The sequence below is a fragment of the Rhinoderma darwinii genome, chromosome 7 (assembly GCF_050947455.1).
Source record: "Rhinoderma darwinii isolate aRhiDar2 chromosome 7, aRhiDar2.hap1, whole genome shotgun sequence".
NCBI classification, from domain to species: Eukaryota; Metazoa; Chordata; class Amphibia; order Anura; family Rhinodermatidae; genus Rhinoderma; species Rhinoderma darwinii.
Genome location: NC_134693.1, coordinates 33362757 through 33384019, shown reverse-complemented (window position 1 = coordinate 33384019; position 21263 = coordinate 33362757). Strand labels below are relative to the sequence as shown.

The 21263-nt window shown below is 40.9% G+C and overlaps 1 long non-coding RNA gene across 1 annotated transcript; it reads left to right on the top strand.

Annotated features, from left to right (window-relative positions):
• Positions 1–19: 19 nt before the first annotated feature.
• LOC142657773 (uncharacterized) lies at positions 20–10399 on the top strand. The gene is made up of 3 exons (XR_012849974.1): positions 20–166; positions 1184–1249; positions 10154–10399. It is a non-coding gene; the product is annotated as an uncharacterized LOC142657773 (long non-coding RNA).
• The last annotated feature ends 10864 nt before the right edge of the window (positions 10400–21263 follow it).

Genomic DNA, 21263 nt, shown 5'->3' with positions numbered 1-21263 from the left:
TTGTGCATGCGCAGTACAGCACCGGGGGTCGCCGAAGAAGAGCGAGTGGGCGAACAGCGGTGTAGCGATTATTCAGCGCTGAGGAGTCCGCTCGTGTCTGCCTGTTATACACTGCTGCCTACGTAACTGGCGGGTGTCACAAATATACTAAGCAAAGGCTTTTCAGGTTTTTGGTTCTGTTCTACCTTTGTTCACACTAGCGTCATGGTTTCTATTTATACCATGCCCATGATTGCTACATCAGATCCGTTCTGGATTGAATACCAGGGGATCCTGATGAGTCCTTTTGACTTAGGGTCCGTTATGGGTTTCGGTATTTTTGACGACAAGAATACCTCTGTAGCCCGCGCTATTCTTGCTGTCAAAAATAAAGAAAAGCATGACGAAAACCCAGACTGACCCCAGTGTGACCAGAGCCTATTGTTCACACGGGGTATTTTGCCGAGTTTTTTGACGCGGAAACCGCGTCGCAAAACTCGGCAAAAACGGCCCGAGAACGCCTCCCATTGATTTCAATGGGAGGCGTCGGCGTCTTTTTCCCGCGAGCAGTAAAACTGCCTCGCGGGAAAAAGACGCGACATGCCCTATCTTCGGGCGCTTCCGCCTCCGACCTCCCATTGACTTCAATGGGAGGCAGGAGAAAGCGTATTTCTTGCTGTTTTATGCCCGCGGCGCTCAATGGCCGCGGGCGAAAAACGGCGCGATAATCGCCGCGAAAATCGGCGTGCAGGGAGAGGAATATCTGCCTCAAAGTTCCAAACGGAATTTTGAGGCAGATATTCCTCCCCCAAAATACTCCGTGTGAACATAGCCGGTTGTCCAGGGCAAGGAAAACATGGCTGAAAACAGCGCCACAATTGTTGATGGATTATATCTGGTACTGCAGCTCCATTGAAGTGAATGCGGCTGAGATGCAATACCACACACAACCTGCGAATAGGTGTGGTGCTGTTTTTGGAAGACAGCAGCCATGTTTTTCTGTTCCTGGACAACCCCTGTAAATACTCTATTCAGGTGTTCCCTTTGAAATCCGGGTAGCAACCATTATACTATTCAACTAAACCAATTTTGGCCAGTACAGCCCGATACCCTGGGACAGGGTACCCACAAGGGCCTAATGAAATCTCACATTTAAAGGGTGTGTTCAAGACTAAAAAAAAATGGTCTGTTTTTCTTTTCTCAGCAATCGTGGCACTCGCGTTCTTTCTCTGTGGATGAAGCCCATGGACAAGCGTGGCATTGCTTCTGGGTAAAAAAGTAGACCTTTATTTTCCTAATCTCCTACAACTGCTTTAAAACTTTTATGTAGACCACAGATCAGGCCCCATGCACACGACCCTAGATTTTGTCCGTAATTTCGGACCCCTTCATTTCTACGGCCGACGGACTCTTTTCCGTATATTACGGGAAGGTGTACGGGCCGTGGAAAGGCTCCGCAAAAGATAGGACATGTCCTATTTTCTTCTTTTTATGGAATGTGCCCCCATACTTTAGATGAGAGCACGGCCCGCAAATGCGGGTAGCTGTCCGCGGCTTCCGTGCCCCTAATTACGGACTGTGATTACGGGCACTGTCGTGTACATGGGGCCTCAGAAATATATTGACCCTATGGCCCTATGCACACGACCATGCCCGTAATCACGGTCCGTGATTATGGGGCACAGCCGACCGCGTACAGTCGTCTACATTTGCGGGCCGTATGTAAGTATGGTAGCACGGTCCGTAAAATAAAAAATAGGACATGAGCTATTCTTTACGGAAGGTTTCTACGTCACGTACACCTTCCTGTAAATATGCGGGAAGGTGTCCGTCAACCATAGAAACGAATGGGTCCGTAATTACGTAGTGTTCATGGGGCCTACGATAGGCACTATTGTACTACTATGGCTACTAGTATTGTACTACTATGGCTGCACTAGTAATATACACTATGGCTACTAGTATTATACACTATAACTACACTAGTAATATACACTATGGCTACTAGTAATATACACTATGGCTACTAGTATTATACACTATAACTACACTAGTAATATACACTATGGCTACTAGTAATATACACTATGGCTACTAGTAATATACACTATGGCTACTAGTATTATACACTATAACTACACTAGTAATATACACTATGGCTACTAGTAATATACACTATGGCTACTAGTATTATACACTATGGCTACTAGTATTATACACTATGGCTACTAGTATTATACACTATAACTACACTAGTAATATACACTATGGCTACTAGTATTATACACTATGGCTACTAGTATTATACACTATGGCTACTAGTATTATACACTATAACTACACTAGTAATATACACTATGGCTACTAGTATTATACACTATGGCTACTAGTATTATACACTATGGCTACTAGTATTATACACTATGGCTACTAGTATTATACACTATAACTACACTAGTAATATACACTATGGCTACTAGTAATATACACTATGGCTACTAGTATTATACACTATGGCTACTAGTATTATACACTATAACTACACTAGTAATATACACTATGGCTACTAGTATTATACACTGGCTACTAGTATTATACACTATAACTACACTAGTAATATACACTATGGCTACTAGTAATATACACTATGGCTACTAGTAATATACACTATGGCTACTAGTAATATACACTATGGCTACTAGTATTATACTACTATGGCTGCACTAGTAATATACACTATGGCTACTAGTAATATACACTATGGCTACTAGTAATATACACTATGGCTACTAGTATTATACACTATGGCTACTAGTATTATACACTGGCTACTAGTATTATACACTATAACTACACTAGTAATATACACTGGCTACTAGTATTATACACTATGGCTACTAGTAATATACACTATGGCTACTAGTATTATACACTATGACTACACTAGTAATATACACTATGGCTACTAGTATTATACACTATAACTACACTAGTAATATACACTGGCTACTAGTATTATACACTATGGCTACTAGTATTATACACTATGGCTACTAGTATTATACACTATGACTACACTAGTAATATACACTATGGCTACTAGTATTATACACTATGGCTACACTAGTAATATACACTATGGCTACGCTAGTATTATACACTATGGCTACACTAGTATTATACACTATGGCTACTAGTATTATACACTATGGCTACTAGTATTATACACTATGGCTACTAGTATTATACACTATGGCTACACTAGTATTATACACTATGGCTACACTAGTATTATAAACTATGGCTACACTAGTATTACACACTATGGCTACACTAGTATTATACACTATGGCTACTAGTAATATACACTATGGCTACTAGTATTATACACTATAACTACACTAGTAATATACACTATGGCTACTAGTATTATACACTGGCTACTAGTATTATACACTATAACTACACTAGTAATATACACTATGGCTACTAGTAATATACACTATGGCTACTAGTATTATACACTATGGCTACTAGTATTATACACTATGGCTACTAGTATTATACACTATAACTACACTAGTAATATACACTATGGCTACTAGTAATATACACTATGGCTACTAGTAATATACACTATGGCTACTAGTATTATACTACTATGGCTGCACTAGTAATATACACTATGGCTACTAGTAATATACACTATGGCTACTAGTGATATACACTATGGCTACTAGTATTATACACTATGGCTACATTAGTATTATACACTATGGCTACATTAGTATTATACACTATGTCTACACTAGTATTATACACTATGGCTACACTAGTATTACACACTGGCTACACTAGTATTATACACTATGTCTACACTAGTATTATACGCTATGTCTACACTAGTATTATACGCTATGGCTACACTAGTATTATACACTATGGCTACACTAGTATTATACGCTATGTCTACACTAGTATTATACACTATGGCTACGCTAGTAATATACACTATGGCTACACTAGTATTATACACTATGGCTGCACTAGTATTATACACTATGGCTACTAGTATTATACACTATGGCTACTAGTATTATACACTATGGCTACTAGTATTATACACTATGGCTACTAGTATTATACACTATAACTACACTAGTAATATACACTATGGCTACTAGTATTATACACTGGCTACTAGTATTATACACTATAACTACACTAGTAATATACACTGGCTACTAGTATTATACACTATGGCTACTAGTATTATACACTATGGCTACTAGTATTATACACTATGACTACACTAGTAATATACACTATGGCTACTAGTATTATACACTATGACTACACTAGTAATATACACTATGGCTACTAGTATTATACACTATGACTACACTAGTGATATACACTATGGCTACGCTAGTATTATACACTATGGCTACACTAGTATTATACACTATGGCTACACTAGTATTATACACTATGGCTACACTAGTATTATACACTATGGCTACACTAGTATTATACACTATGGCTACTAGTAATATACACTATGGCTACTAGTATTATACACTATAACTACACTAGTAATATACACTATGGCTACTAGTATTGTACACTGGCTACTAGTATTATACACTATAACTACACTAGTAATATACACTATGGCTACTAGTAATATACACTATGGCTACTAGTATTATACACTATGGCTACTAGTAATATACACTATGGCTACTAGTATTATACACTATGGCTACTAGTATTATACACTATAACTACACTAGTAATATACACTATGGCTACTAGTATTATACACTGGCTACTAGTATTATACACTATAACTACACTAGTAATATACACTGGCTACTAGTATTATACACTATGGCTACTAGTATTATACACTATGACTACACTAGTAATATACACTATGGCTACTAGTATTATACACTATGACTACACTAGTAATATACACTATGGCTACTAGTATTATACACTATGACTACACTAGTAATATACACTATGGCTACTAGTATTATACACTATGGCTACTAGTATTATACACTATGACTACACTAGTGATATACACTATGGCTACGCTAGTATTATACACTATGGCTACACTAGTATTATACACTATGGCTACACTAGTATTATACACTATGGCTACACTAGTATTATACACTATGGCTACACTAGTATTACACACTATGGCTACACTAGTATTATACACTATGTCTACACTAGTATTATACACTGGCTACTAGTATTATACACTATGGTTACACTAGTATTACACACTATGGCTGCACTAGTATTATACACTATGGCTACACTAGTATTATACACTATGGCTACATTAGTATTATACACTATGGCTACGCTAGTAATATACACTGGCTACTAGTATTATACACTATGGTTACACTAGTATTACACACTATGGCTGCACTAGTATTATACACTATGGCTACACTAGTATTATACACTATGGCTACACTAGTATTACACACTATGGCTGCACTAGTATTATACACTATGGCTACACTAGTAATATACACTATGACTACACTAGTATTATACACTATGGCTACACTAGTATTATACACTATGGCTACACTAGTATTACACACTGGCTACACTAGTATTATACACTATGTCTACACTAGTATTATACGCTATGTCTACACTAGTATTATACGCTATGGCTACACTAGTATTATACACTATGTCTACACTAGTATTATACGCTATGGCTACACTAGTATTATACACTATGTCTACACTAGTATTATACGCTATGTCTACACTAGTATTATACGCTATGGCTACACTAGTATTATACGCTATGGCTACACTAGTATTATACGCTATGTCTACACTAGTATTATACGCTATGTCTACACTAGTATTATACACTATGGCTACGCTAGTAATATACACTATGGCTACACTAGTAAACACTATGGCTACTAGTATTATACACTATGGCTACTAGTATTATACACTATAACTACACTAGTAATATACACTATGGCTACTAGTATTATACACTATGGCTACTAGTATTATACACTATAACTACACTAGTAATATACACTATGGCTACTAGTATTATACACTATGACTACTAGTATTATACACTATGACTACACTAGTGATATACACTATGGCCACACTAGTATTATACACTATGGCTACGCTAGTATTATACACTATGACTACGCTAGTATTATACACTATGACTACACTAGTAATATACACTATGGCTACTAGTATTATACACTATGGCTACTAGTATTATACACTATGGCTACTATTATTATACACTATGGCTACTAGTATTATACACTATGGCTACTATTATTATACACTATGTCTACACTAGTATTATACGCTATGACTACACTAGTATTATACACTATGGCTACACCAGTATTATACGCTATGACTACACTAGTATTATACGCTATGGCTACTATTATTATACACTATGTCTACACTAGTATTATACGCTATGACTACACTAGTATTATACACTATGGCTACACTAGTATTATACACTATGACTACACTAGTAATATACACTATGGCTACACTAGTATTATACACTATGGCTACACTAGTATTATACACTATGTCTACACTAGTATTATACACTGGCTACTAGTATTATACACTATGGTTACACTAGTATTACACACTATGGCTGCACTAGTATTATACACTATGGCTACACTAGTATTATACACTATGGCTACATTAGTATTATACACTATGGCTACGCTAGTAATATACACTGGCTACTAGTATTATACACTATGGCTGCACTAGTATTATACACTATGGCTGCACTAGTATTATACACTATGGCTACACTAGTATTATACACTATGGCTACACTAGTATTACACACTATGGCTGCACTAGTATTATACACTATGGCTACACTAGTAATATACACTATGACTACACTAGTATTATACACTATGGCTACACTAGTATTATACACTATGGCTACACTAGTATTACACACTGGCTACACTAGTATTATACACTATGTCTACACTAGTATTATACGCTATGTCTACACTAGTATTATACGCTATGGCTACACTAGTATTATACACTATGTCTACACTAGTATTATACGCTATGGCTACACTAGTATTATACACTATGTCTACACTAGTATTATACGCTATGTCTACACTAGTATTATACGCTATGGCTACACTAGTATTATACACTATGGCTACACTAGTATTATACGCTATGTCTACACTAGTATTATACGCTATGTCTACACTAGTATTATACACTATGGCTACGCTAGTAATATACACTATGGCTACACTAGTAAACACTATGGCTACTAGTATTATACACTATGGCTACTAGTATTATACACTATAACTACACTAGTAATATACACTATGGCTACTAGTATTATACACTATGGCTACTAGTATTATACACTATAACTACACTAGTAATATACACTATGGCTACTAGTATTATACACTATGACTACTAGTATTATACACTATGACTACACTAGTGATATACACTATGGCCACACTAGTATTATACACTATGACTACGCTAGTATTATACACTATGACTACACTAGTAATATACACTATGGCTACTAGTATTATACACTATGGTTACTAGTATTATACACTATGGCTACTAGTATTATACACTATGGCTACTATTATTATACACTATGGCTACTAGTATTATACACTATGGCTACTATTATTATACACTATGTCTACACTAGTATTATACGCTATGACTACACTAGTATTATACACTATGGCTACACTAGTATTATACGCTATGACTACACTAGTATTATACGCTATGGCTACTATTATTATACACTATGTCTACACTAGTATTATACGCTATGACTACACTAGTATTATACACTATGGCTACACTAGTATTATACACTATGACTACACTAGTAATATACACTATGGCTACTAGTATTATACACTATGGCTACTAGTATTATACACTATAACTACACTAGTAATATACACTATGGCTACTAGTATTATACACTATGGCTACTAGTAATATACACTATGGCTACTAGTATTATACACTGGCTACACTAGTATTCTACACTATGGCTACTTGTATTATACAATATGGCTACTAGTATTATACACTGGCTACACTAGTATTATACACTATGGCTACTTGTATTATACACTATGACTACACTAGTATTATACACCATGGCTACTTGTATTATACAATATGGCTACTAGTATTATACACTGGCTACACTAGTATTATAAGCTATTTCAATGGGAAAAACTGAGTTTCGCTCCCACGGGGCGTCTTTTACGCAGCCGTTTTTAAAAACACTGCGTAAAAAAACGCCCCGTAAAAAAGAAGTGCATGTCACTTCTTGAGCTGTTTTCGGAGCCGTTTTACATTGTCTCAATAGAAAAAAAGCACCAAAAGTGGCCATAAAAAATGCAACAAAAAATGCCTGATGCATCATAGCCTTATTTGGGCAATTTATAGCCTTATTAAATGTATCCTTTTTTTTGTCCAAAAAAGTATACTGCAAAAAAGGAATGTAACTATATACCAACAATATTCTTTTTTTGACGGATCCGTCAGACATCTCCATAAAAAAAAGGCATAAAGTTGGTACCTGTTCAGTTTTTTGTTTCTTAAAGTGGTTGACCGGGCACAGGGCGTTTTTTAACACTGATGTCCTATCCACGAGATAGGTCATGAGTATATGATCATCGGGGTACGACACACGGACCCCGCACCGATCAGCTGTTTCCGGCTGCCTCCGGGCATCGGATGTTATGCAATGGCCGTTGTCGGAAGCAGATGGCTCCGGTTACAGTACAGTGGCCGTACTGCAGGTGTGTTCCGATTCAATTGAATAGGAGGAGAATTGCGTGTCGTCAGCACGGCCACTATACAGTGTACGGAGCCATCTGCTTCCGACACTGACGACTGCATAACCTCTGGTGGCCAGAGGTAGCTGGAACAGCTGATTGATGTGGGGTCTGGGTGTCAGGCCCCCACTGATCATTTACTGATGATCTATCCTGTGGATTGGTTCTGATTCTTTATTCTAACGTATGCAAACGTAGACTGGGCAAAAATATGTAAACAGAACCCGTTATGTTTGGGTATGTCTTCCATTTAGGGCCTGTTCACATCTGCGTTGGATGCTCTGTTAGGGGCCTCCATCACAGATCCGGACGGAAATCCTAGAAACAATAGAGCAGCATGCTGCACAATAGTTTCCGGTAAAACGACGGACAACATTACGGAAACCCAACGGAACCAATTAAAGTCAATGGGTTTTCGTCGGGCACCGATGGTGTCTGTCATGTAAAGGAACCAACGCTTCCGGTATGTATGTTGCTCTGCTCCTCTGGTGGATGTTTGCTATTATTTATGCTAAATAAATGTTAACACTAAAAAAAGGTATGATGTTTAGGACTATTTAAAGCTTGATATTTCAAACGATGCCACAGTATGGCATACAAGGCACCCATAGAAAGCAATCTGCAGGCATAATGATATAGAGCAGGAGGAGCTGAGCAGATTGATCTATAGTTGTGTAGGAGAAGGTTCAGAATAACCTGTAATTTATTGATTTAACGCCCTTCAGACTGTGGGCTAAAGAGTCCAGTGGGCGGTCTTAACCATTGATTGACAGCATTCCATTATCTGCCAATCACTGAGCAGGACCACCCACTGGACTCTTAAGCCCAGAGTGAGCAGGGATTTATATAAAAAAAAATGACAGGTTATACTGATTTTTTTTCCCCACAAAACGATATATTAATCTGCTCTATAGTTTACTGCCCGTAGATGGGACAGCATGTTTGATGTGACCGGTTCCCTTAAAATGTATTTCCGAAAGAAAAAAAAAACAGGGTGCATTTCGCCATGTGATTGGCGTTCGGGTGACTTTAGGGCTACTATCAAACTTAAGAAAGGGACAAGAGTTACCTATATCTATTTATTATTATTTTTTTAAAATGTTGTAGAGTAAAATGTGGTTGCGATAATATCTCTGATAGGGGTTGTCAAAATTCTAAAAGGCAAATTGGCCTTATTCTGTAATTATACTTTCCCCCATCTCCCATTTTCTCCATTTTAGGCGGATTTGCTGTTCTGGAGCCTGGAAAAGCCGGGTAACAACCTCAATGAGAGCTGCAGTGACCAGAGCTGCCCAGAAACACACATAACTAAGGGGCAGTCTTAGCTGTTTGTGCCGCTGGAGAAAGATGCGACAGATTAAATCTGTTGCATCTTTCCGCTGGCCAATTGTGGCGCAACGACCGCAGACGTGCAAACATCCACACCCCTCATCATACATAAAATAAAAAAGTCTACTCACCTCACCGCTCCCTCAGCATGCGGTGGCTCATATAAAGTCATGGCCTTATATGCGCAGCGGCTTTCAACGTCCTCAGTGCTGTGTCACATACAACGTCCTCAGTGTCACATACAACGTCCTCAGTGTCACATACAACGTCCTCAGTGTCACATACAACGTCCTCAGTGTCACATACAACGTCCTCAGTGTCACATACAACATCCTCAGTGCTGTGTCACATACAACGTCCTCAGTGCTGCGTCACATACAACGTCCTCAGTGCTGTGTCACATACAACGTCCTCAGTGCTGTGTCACATACAACGTCCTCAGTGTCACATACAACGTCCTCAGTGTCACATACAACATCCTCAGTGCTGTGTCACATACAACGTCCTCAGTGCTGTGTCACATACAACGTCCTCAGTGCTGTGTCACATACAACGTCCTCAGTGCTGTGTCACATACAACGTCCTCAGTGCTGTGTCACATACAACGTCCTCAGTGCTGTGTCACATACAACGTCCTCAGTGCTGTGTCACATACAACGTCCTCAGTGCTGCGTCACATACAACGTCCTCAGTGCTGCGTCACATACAACGTCCTCAGTGCTGCGTCACATACAACGTCCTCAGTGCTGCGTCACATACAACGTCCTCAGTGCTGTGTCACATACAACGTCCTCAGTGCTGTGTCACATACAACGTCCTCAGTGCTGTGTCACATACAACGTCCTCAGTGCTGTGTCACATACAACGTCCTCAGTGCTGTGTCACATACAACGTCCTCAGTGCTGCGTCACATACAACGTCCTCAGTGCTGCGTCACATACAACGTCCTCAGTGCTGTGTCACATACAACGTCCTCAGTGCTGTGTCACATACAACGTCCTCAGTGCTGCGTCACATACAACGTCCTCAGTGCTGTGTCACATACAACGTCCTCAGTGCTGTGTCACATACAACGTCCTCAGTGCTGCGTCACATACAACGTCCTCAGTGCTGCGTCACATACAACGTCCTCAGTGCTGTGTCACATACAACGTCCTCAGTGCTGTGTCACATACAACGTCCTGACACTGCTCGGCATCATGACCATGCTGAGGGACCGGAGAGGAGAAGAGGTGAGCATGCATTTTTATGTCTGGTGGGGAACCAGTCCAATTCTGGGGGGGGGGGAAGGTAGGGCGCTCTAACTTGCTCGCCCCACACAGTGAAATATACGCCATGTCAATCTGTAATTTCTATTGCAAAAATGCTACACTATATCCCCATGTAAAATCCGGACAGAAGCTCCGCAGTGTTTATGCTGTGTGTGGACATATCCCAAAGGCGATTGATTCATAATAAGGGGTGAGCCGATTGCCGGATGTTTGGGTGCTGGAACCCCCAACAATCGGCTATTATGCTCTATGCACGTCGCGATTCTGGCCTACGTTTAGCGTATACGCTGGGAAAAGCTCCCAACATATACATTCTCATGTACCTTTGACGTATGCCATACAGTGGTGTACAACACCCATAGACTGCCATGTTTAAAAAATGTATACCGCGCAGGATATTTTTTTTGCGGGTTCCCCTATGTTTATCCATCTTCCAAAAAAAAAAGTATTCTGACGTGTACCAGTCCGACGGAGGCCAAAAGGACACATTTTTTAGCCTCTCTCGGGCTGATGGTGCCCGCTGGACTTGTTTAGATTGTACATCGGGAGCTTTCCTGACATACACGCTAAATGTATTGCAAAAATGTGCTGTGCATGGAGCCTTATTGCCAGGAGAGGTTTCTAACGCTTACACGTTTTACTGTAGTAGAATTGTAGTATTTCCACAGCACCCATTAAATTCAGTGGGCACTCATGTAACATGGAAGCTCCAAGTCCTGGGTGTCCGCTCTCCCAAATCTTTCTTACTTGACGTCCATGTAGACTGAGGTCAGAACGAGTCCTTCATTACTTGTAGTGATTGGAAGGAGAAGTGTTGCGAAGCCTCTCGGACAGCGCAATCTGCAGTAAAAGTAGAGCAATAAATCTCTTATATATAAGACATTGTGCAGATATTAAGCCCTCTTGTAAAGGATCTGCCAGGCACAGCTTCGGGGTTAACTCCCAGAACTAATCAGTCAGCACCTGAGAATACATCCCTGAGACTGACTCCTGCTTCCACCATTCAGGCTGGCAGGCTTAGGAGTGGGAGAGCCTATCGCAACCTGGCCAGACTCAGCTAGCTCCCGCCCTCTGTCTATTTTAGCCTGCCCTTCCTGTCCCTCGGTGCTTGTGATTCTTTCCTTGTGGTTTCCTGGCCCAGCTACAGCTCCTGCTATTTTTGTTCCTGCTCCATACAGACCCTGGCTTACCGACTACTCTTCTGCTTTTCGTTTTGTACCTCGCACACTCCTGGCTTGACTCGGCTCGTTCACCACTCTGGTTGCTCACGGTGTTGCCGTGGGCAACGGCCCCTTTTCCTTGCTTGTGTTCCTTTGTATGTTTGTCGTGTTTGTCGTGCACTTACTGAGCGCAGGGACCGCCGCCCAGCTGTACCCCGTCGCCTAGGGCGGGTCGTTGCAAGTAGGCAGGGACAGAGTGGCGGGTAGATTAGGGCTCACTTGTCCGTCTCCCTACCCCCTGCCATTACACCTCTACACATAAAAGTCGCAATTTGCGCAAAAACTCATCAGTTTTTGTTCAAAACGTTTGCGCCTTTTGCATTTTTACCCCACTTTTACCATTTAAAGTGGACGCGGCTTAACTTATTCACTATAATCAATGACAACCCCTTTGTGGTACGTCCACACACAGTGTAAACACTGAGAAATTTCCAACCAAATTTTCTATGCAGAAATTCTGCAGCGTCTTTGCAAGAGAAATTGACATGCTGCAAATTGAGAATCCGAACTGCAAGTCCGTGTCCGACACTTCTTTTCGGCATATTTTATCCACAGCGTGTGAATGTGATTTGTTGAAATCTCACCCGCTTTGCTGCTACTGTAATACGCGGCGGGTTTTCCAGAATAAAATCAGTTGCGGAAAATGCGCAGCTTATCCAGTGCACATACCCTTAATTTTAGATGTGCCACTGATCGCCGCAGATCTGGCTCCCTTGAAAAACAGCTGAGGCCTCCACATTCCAGACATTTTCCTTGCCGCAGTGGCAAGTCCTATAACAAGTTACCGGTCAGTACAAATACGGCGATGCCAAATAACTCGATTCTTTTAGTACTTTTGCAATAAAAACATGTTTTATGGATTTGCGTCCCTGCATTGTGAGAGCCATATGATGACTAGTTTCCCGAGCAGGTTGTTATTTTTTATTGGTACCATTTTGGTGTACATATAATTTTTTGACTAATTGTAGGAGATTTTTTTTGGGCGGAAGAATGTAAAAGAAAATAGCAAATCCGCCATCTTTTATTTTTTTATGCCGTGCGATTTCAGTAATAAAGTTAACTTTATTCTAAATGTTGTTACCATTGCAGCAGTACCAATTATATATATTTTTAATGGTGAACTATTTTTAATAAATAGAGAGATCGCATTTCAGGATGCTGATGGGCTGCAGGGGGAGCCCCCTCTGTCGGTCAATCACATTATATTCCCCGGTCGCTATTGACTGAAAATCTGAGGGGTTAAATAGCCTAGATCAGAGGTTTCTATGAACCCGGCTGTTACAGTGGGATGCCCGTCCATCCAACAATGCCAGGCTCCAGCTATGTGTATGTCATGAAGCGTTAAGGGGTTAATTGCCCCCTTCCCCGCCAATCTCTAATGTTCTTATATAGACCTGCATGAAATTTTTTTTATCTCTCTCACAATGAACCATAAGTAAAACTCTATAACCGACAGAAAAGTTGAGGTGTGTCGGCATACTTGGAAAAGAAACCAGGCAGCAAATCGGTGGCAGACACGTAGATATTGAGACGCTTAGGGACTGTGTAGCACCAAGCTATCGGAGATGTAGTCGGGGACGAAGCCAGAGCTGCTACCATGAACAATAGTGTGACAAGTGGAATCGCAGGATGTAGGAGCTGAAATCTAGTCAGGTGATGAACCAAGTCTGAGACAAGGAATGGACCAGAACCAAGCCAAGGGACGTAAACAAGACAAAGCCTGACAGAACCAGAAGTCACCCAGCCTGGAAATGGAGAAAACATCACAACCCTCGATGACGACGGCACAAGAACCAGGACAGGAACACTGAGGCCTAGTATTTGGGACTACCTGGTTTCAATTCCCTGGCTGGCAAAATCTTGCAACCTGAGAAAAGTGTCCAGTGCTGGACCATTACTATGAGTGCTGCTGTGGGGACCGGGCAACCAGGACTGCATATGGAGCAATGAAGAGCAGTACCTAATGTATTCTTAAAAGCGGTTCAAGTTAATGTTCCTGTTAAATTTTATAAACAGTATGGGGGAAAAACAACTAAAATGTCTGTTTATTTTTCATTAGTCACCTAAAGATAAACCTTATACATTAGGATTGCTAAGAAAAGTCCTGCTCTTTGAAGTGACATTGTAGAAAGTGTAGTGCCTAATGAGTACCAGCAGAGGGAGCTCTTGCATTCTCTTACATCTTGTTGACATTCTATCTTGCTGTCATATTATTCAGGTCACTTCCACCCTTGTGGATGTCATTGATGTGCTATTGTTTCTTTTGTCACCCTAGTCTTTACCTGTCAGTGAGGGGTAGATAAAGCCATACTCCAGGAAAAAAAAGAGAATAACACTAAGAGCTGCTTACAAATGCTACCAAGGGTGTGGAGATTTTAACTGTAATTAGGGACTACAGGTGTTCCCTTCTGAGATCAATTAAGGGGCTACATAAGCGGTAGATCTTCCGCTCTCTGGAGTCAGACAGAGGAGGAAATTGAGCTCCAGGCTGCGAGCAGTGGGGCTTTCCTATTGGTGGAGACTAATTGATTTCCAATTATCATAAAATGAAACTGGCCGTTCTCTTTGCAAAAGTCTTTAACCTTACGTGACCGGTAATTGTGTAAGATTGTGTTACATAAAGCTGCATCTAAAAATCTGCTTCATGTCTGTAATAAAATATGAAATGGGAATTTATTAACCAGTAGTGTGCCAGGTCAAGGACAACTGGTTATTCAGATTTGGGCAGTTGACTCCCAAAGGAAGATTTTAGGCCTCATGCACACACCTGTCGGCCGTCGTACGGCCGCTAATGACTGTTCTGTGAAACACGGGGCACACAAGGATGGCTTCCGTTCTTTCACGGACCAAATCAATGAAAAGGCGAGACTGTTCGGTCAAAAACACAGGAGTAGGACCAGTCCTATTTTTGACGGAACGGCTGCACGGTTCCGTTAAAACAATGGAAGTGTGCATGGTCCCATTGAAATGAATGTGTCAGGGAGCTATCGGTTAAAAAAACGGATAGCACCCTGACGAAAAAAACCTGAAATGGGCATGAGGCCTTAGACTCTTATTATTCTTTATCAAAGCAAAAAAAAAAAAGGCTTAAAACGTAAAAGCAATACACAAGTGCTTATAAATCACTACAGAAAACAAAAATATTTTTTATTTGTAAGCAGAATAATAAATTGACCAGACCCCTAAATTAAATTCAGACCCCAGACTCTAAAATTAAATAAGACCCCTGAACAGACCCCTAAATTCCTCAGATCCCCAGACTAGTCTCTAAAATAAGTTCAGTCCCCTCCATTAATTCAGACTCCAGACCACATGAAAAACATATATTTTCTGCTCCTGGGTCCTCCCTTCCAGCCGCCGCCGCACACAATGTCCGGATGCTGGCCTGCGTCACGATATTGTGTGCCGTGCGACAGTAGTTCTGCCACTGATGTCGGCAACCTGTCGTCAAAGGTATTGTTCACACAGCATATTTTTAGCCGTATTTCAGAGCGTAAAATGCTTGTATTACGCTCCGAAATGCACTTTAAATACGTCTGCATACAGCTTTCCATTGATTTCAATGGGAAATATGCTGCGTAATTCACATGAGGTGTATTTTCAAGATGCTGAAGTAAAAAATGTTTCGTAAAAATGAAGTGACACTCAAAAAACCCTATGAAAATACGCCTCAAAATATGCTTCAAAAACAATTTGAAAATCATCTCCAAAAACGGCTGGATTCAGAGGGTGTTTTCTCTTGAGATGAGCCTCGTATTGTTCAGCCTGAACATAGCCATAGATACATCGGAGGAGACTGCTTTTCCCTAATGCATCTATGATGGCAGGTCAGAAGGGTCCGAACAACTGGACATGATCACCGCAGAACCCTGGTTGGGAAAGACTGCAATACTGGATGCTGGTGTTTGACAAAGGAAAATGACAGTGAAAAGGTGGAAACATTACTCTTAAATGGAGCCTGTCTAGTACTCTCCACTGATTGACAGATGTCTTCCTATGCAGAATAATAAGGAGACATCTGTCAATCAACAGAGTGGGCGGAGCTAGCGGCAGCTCATCAATATACCGGACTCCCCTATGGCAGTGCTGCCTGGGCTCTCCATGTCCGTTGTCAGAAACACCTGTACTTAAGAATATAAGTGACGGACTGCTGAAATCGGTGTGTCTGACACTACATTACGCTGCCCCCTGTAAGGACAGCATAATGTGGATGACAGGAACAGAACATGGATTTCATGTGTTCCCTGGATGAAACCGATTTCTCCTCTAGTGCGTATTCTTACTATTACTTGACTCTTGATTGCTCTCTTGTCTTCTGATTGATGGTTTTCAAGGAGATTTTACCGAACATTGTCAGTCCTGTACTGCATGTTGAGAAGATGGTCTTTGTCATCATGGCTATGCTGCAGAAAGTTCAATCACCCTTCTTGTTACATCTACTGTATATTTCTTACTGTAATAGTATTGTGGTGCAATCCGCCGCTTTTTCATACAGTATCACCGAAGATGATGCCACTACAGTATATACACTGCAAAGCCAAAAGTATGTGGACCCCTGACCATCAAACTTATATGAGCTTGTTGGACACCCCATTCCAAATCCATTGGCATTATTATGGAGTTTGCCCCACTTTTGCGGCTCTAACAGTCTCCACTCTTCTGGGAGGGCTTTCCACAAGATTGTGGATAATGTTTGTGGAAATTTTTGCCCATTCATTCAGAAGATCGTTTGTAAGGTCAGATAGTGATGTTGGACTAGAAGGTCTGGCTCGCTATCGGAGTTCCAATTCATCCAAAAGGTGTTTGATTTGGTTGAGGTCAGGGCTCTGCAGCCACTCGAGTTCCTCCATCCCAAGCTTATCAGACCATGTCTTTATGGACCTCGCTTTGTGCACTGGGGCACAGTCATGCTGCAACAAGAAAGAGCCTTCCCCAAGCCGTGGCATAAAAGTTGGAAGCATACACTTGTCTAAAATGTATTTGTATGCTGTCGCATTAACATTACCCTTCACTAGAAATAAGGGGCCAAACACTGAAAAACAGCCGCCGACCATTACCCCTCCTCCACCAAACTTTTTATTTAGAAAAACGATCTATTTTTACCACTTTATGAGTGATTTCCAGCAAGACAAATGTAATCTCGTTTTAAATGACAGTTTACAGCGTAATCTCGCGAGATTACGTTTGCCTTGCTGGAAATCTCACAGAAAAGATTCAGAAGTGTCAGGATTCTGAATAGACATCCCGTCCTAGCTGGAGGTAATGTATATTCATTATCAGGATACTGCAGTAACGTTATAGTGTGTTTATGTGGCTGCACATAGCGATATAGCTATATTGCGATCTGCTGTGTAAATGAATGGAGAGAAGCTTATGACGCTGATTGGTCACTTCACTTGGTCTAAAGTAAAAACACTCCCACTTGGGCATTAAGAAACTAATTAGCATAAAGCTAAAAATCGCTCATAAAGTGGTAAAAATAGATTGTTTTTCTAAATAAAAAGCATTACTGTCACCTACATTATAGCGCCGATCTCCTTATGTAGGAGACAGGCCACTTATAATGTGGTGACAGAGCCTCTTTAAAGGGCTAATTCATGCTCATCAGTAGTGAATTCCTGCATGTGAGCCTGTGTTAGGCCTACTGCTTCTTTGGAACTACAACTTCTATCAAGCTCTGTTGCTGGAGGCATAAAATAGCACAATGTAATGCTTCAAAGCTTAGTAAGCACTCTTCAGATGCTTTGAAATGGGGCATAGCTATAGGGGAGCAGAGGTGTAGTAGTTGCACTGGTGCCTGGGGGGGGCAAAGGCTCTTCTGCCACATAATATAACAATAGCACATGGGAGCTGGGGGGCCCTATTATCTATCTTTTGCATGGTGCCCATGAGCTTTAAAGTTACAACTCTGGATTTAGAGCAAATATTTTTAGGCCAATATGGCAAAAGCAACATCTCTTTGGAGCTCACTTTGCCTCTAATGCATAATTTAAAACGACTGCGTTAGAAGTTGAAATCAAAGCTTTTGATGACCATTATTCAGCTCTCACTTGCATTACGGTAAGTCCCGCTAAAAACTATTATGCTTGCACCAGAAGGGGATTAGACCCCAAGCTTGCTGAGTATAGACGACACCGGGGCTGATTATGGTTCACCACAAAACAACTTTGGGTTTCAGTAGATGCTTATTATTGGCTTCTACACACCCACAGACAGTAAAACAAGCAGATGGGTAACCCACATGGTTATCCCAATGTATATGACGGAGGGAGTTTTAGGAAAAACCTAGCTCATTTATGCATCCTCGTAGCAATAGTGATACAGTGGTCAGGTCTATCCTTGCAGGAATAGCACATGCCTTCTACACCTAATGATGTTTCCCGAGAAGCTACTTTTAATCCATGGAAATAGCAATGACAGGCACACAAAATACCCAGTGTAACACAATGTACATAGCCTTGAGGCATCATTTACACGAGCGTAATATACGCGCGTTCTTTTCACGCTTGTCGTACGCACCTATATTAGTCTATGGGGCAGTGCAGACAGTCCGTGAGTTTTGCGCAGCGTGAGTCCGCTGCGTAAAACTCACGACATGTTCTATATTTCAGCGTTTTTCGCGCATCATGCACCCATTGAAGTCAATGGGTGCGTGAAAACCACGCAGGTCGCACAGAAGCACTTCCGTGCGAACTCTGAATGTAAACAGAAAAGCACCACGTGCTTTTCTGTTTACAAACATCCAAACGGAGTGTCAAAATGATGGCGGCTGCGAGAAGATCTTGCAGCCGCGCATCATACACTGATGACACGCAGCTGTTAAGTGCCTTTTGCGCACACAAAACGCCGCGTTTTTTGCGTGCGCAAAACGCACACGCTCGTGTAATCAGGCCTAAGTCAACAAAAAAACTCTTTATCCTCCAACTCCGGATATATCAAATAGTGGAAATGATCGCCTCCCCACCTCGATGGCCTGTTAACCTGTACCCCTCCCTTATAAATGAGTGCAAAGATATTCCATGGCCAACAACTGCACTGCGATAGAAAAACAATTGCTTATTGCAATGTGAAAAGTACCATTTGAGACCACGGCATACAAAGTGCAAACTAGCAAATGCTGCACCAATTTCTACAATATATTGAGTCGTATGTCATTTCTACCCTTGTAAATATTCTTCACATGTCTTGCTGCACAGGTATATTCTTGTTTGCTGACTGGTTAAACACTACCATAAAGTATATACTTTCAGCGTCAGTTCACATGTTGGTAAATATACTAAGAATTTTCCACAACAGGTTTCATTTAGGAAAATTTGCAGTATAATACAGTAGCAGCAAACTGGATGAGATATAACAAATCTCATCCACACGCTGCGTAAATTCTGAGCAGAAAAAAACGCTCAGAAATTGACCTGCGGTGCGTTTTTGCAATCCGTGCATTTCAATTGTATTTGCGGAATCGCTGCTTATTCTTTGCGGGATTTCCCTATTGAATTCAATGGGGAGGAAAATCCCACAACAAATTGCAGGTGTTGCGTTTTTTGCGACGGAATTGCAGTGACTCCCGCCGCAAAAATAGCGCAACTCAGAAAAAAAAAATTTAAAAAAATTAGGCCTTCACATGAATGTGCCCATTTTGTAGCCGCAAAAAACTGACATGTTTCTCATGCGTTGCAGCTCCGTGTGGCATCGGTTGTTGATGTTTATTTATGTATTTTTAAATTTTTTCTCTTCATTTCTTATGAACTAGTGCGTGAATCACGGACAGCACACGGATGTGTATCCGTGTGCTGTCCGTGGTTTTCATGCCCCCATTGCCTTTAATGGGTGCAAAAAATGCATAAGAATAGAACATGCAGTGAGTATCACGCAAGGGAAACACGTTTCGTGAAAAACAATGCATGTGTAAATGGCCCCATTGAATTGAATAGGTCCGTGTGACGGCCGTTGTTTTAACGGCCGTCATACGGACGTATTCAACGTTCGTGTGAATAAGGCCTTACCCAGAAGTCTGTGTTTCTTCCTCCAGGCTGGCCTCCTGGGATGACGTTTCATCCCATGTGACCGCTGCAGCCAATCACAGGCTGCAACAATCACATGGGATGAAACGTCATCCCAGGGCTGTAGAACATCAGGACGTCGGAGGGACGTGTAGCCATGGTGAGTATCCATTTTTATTTTTTTGGTGTGCAGTTTTCCGCAGCGGACAATCCAGCCGAGAAACTGCACCACAATTTGGTACGGTTTTTCAGCCAGAATTCCCTGGGGCACACAGAACGGACACACTGTGTGCTTTTATCTGCTTTGTGTGAGCCTCAATCTAAAGAACAAATGTCCATTGGTCAGAACTGATCGATTTACTACAAAGGACATAATAAACGTGAAGAAATGACATTGGTGAACATATACTGGGAATGGTAACAATTCTAATTATCTTTATGGCCCCGTTTAAAACCTGCTGTTATTACACTGCTTTACTTCCTATATCTGGTAATGTGTATATATTAAAT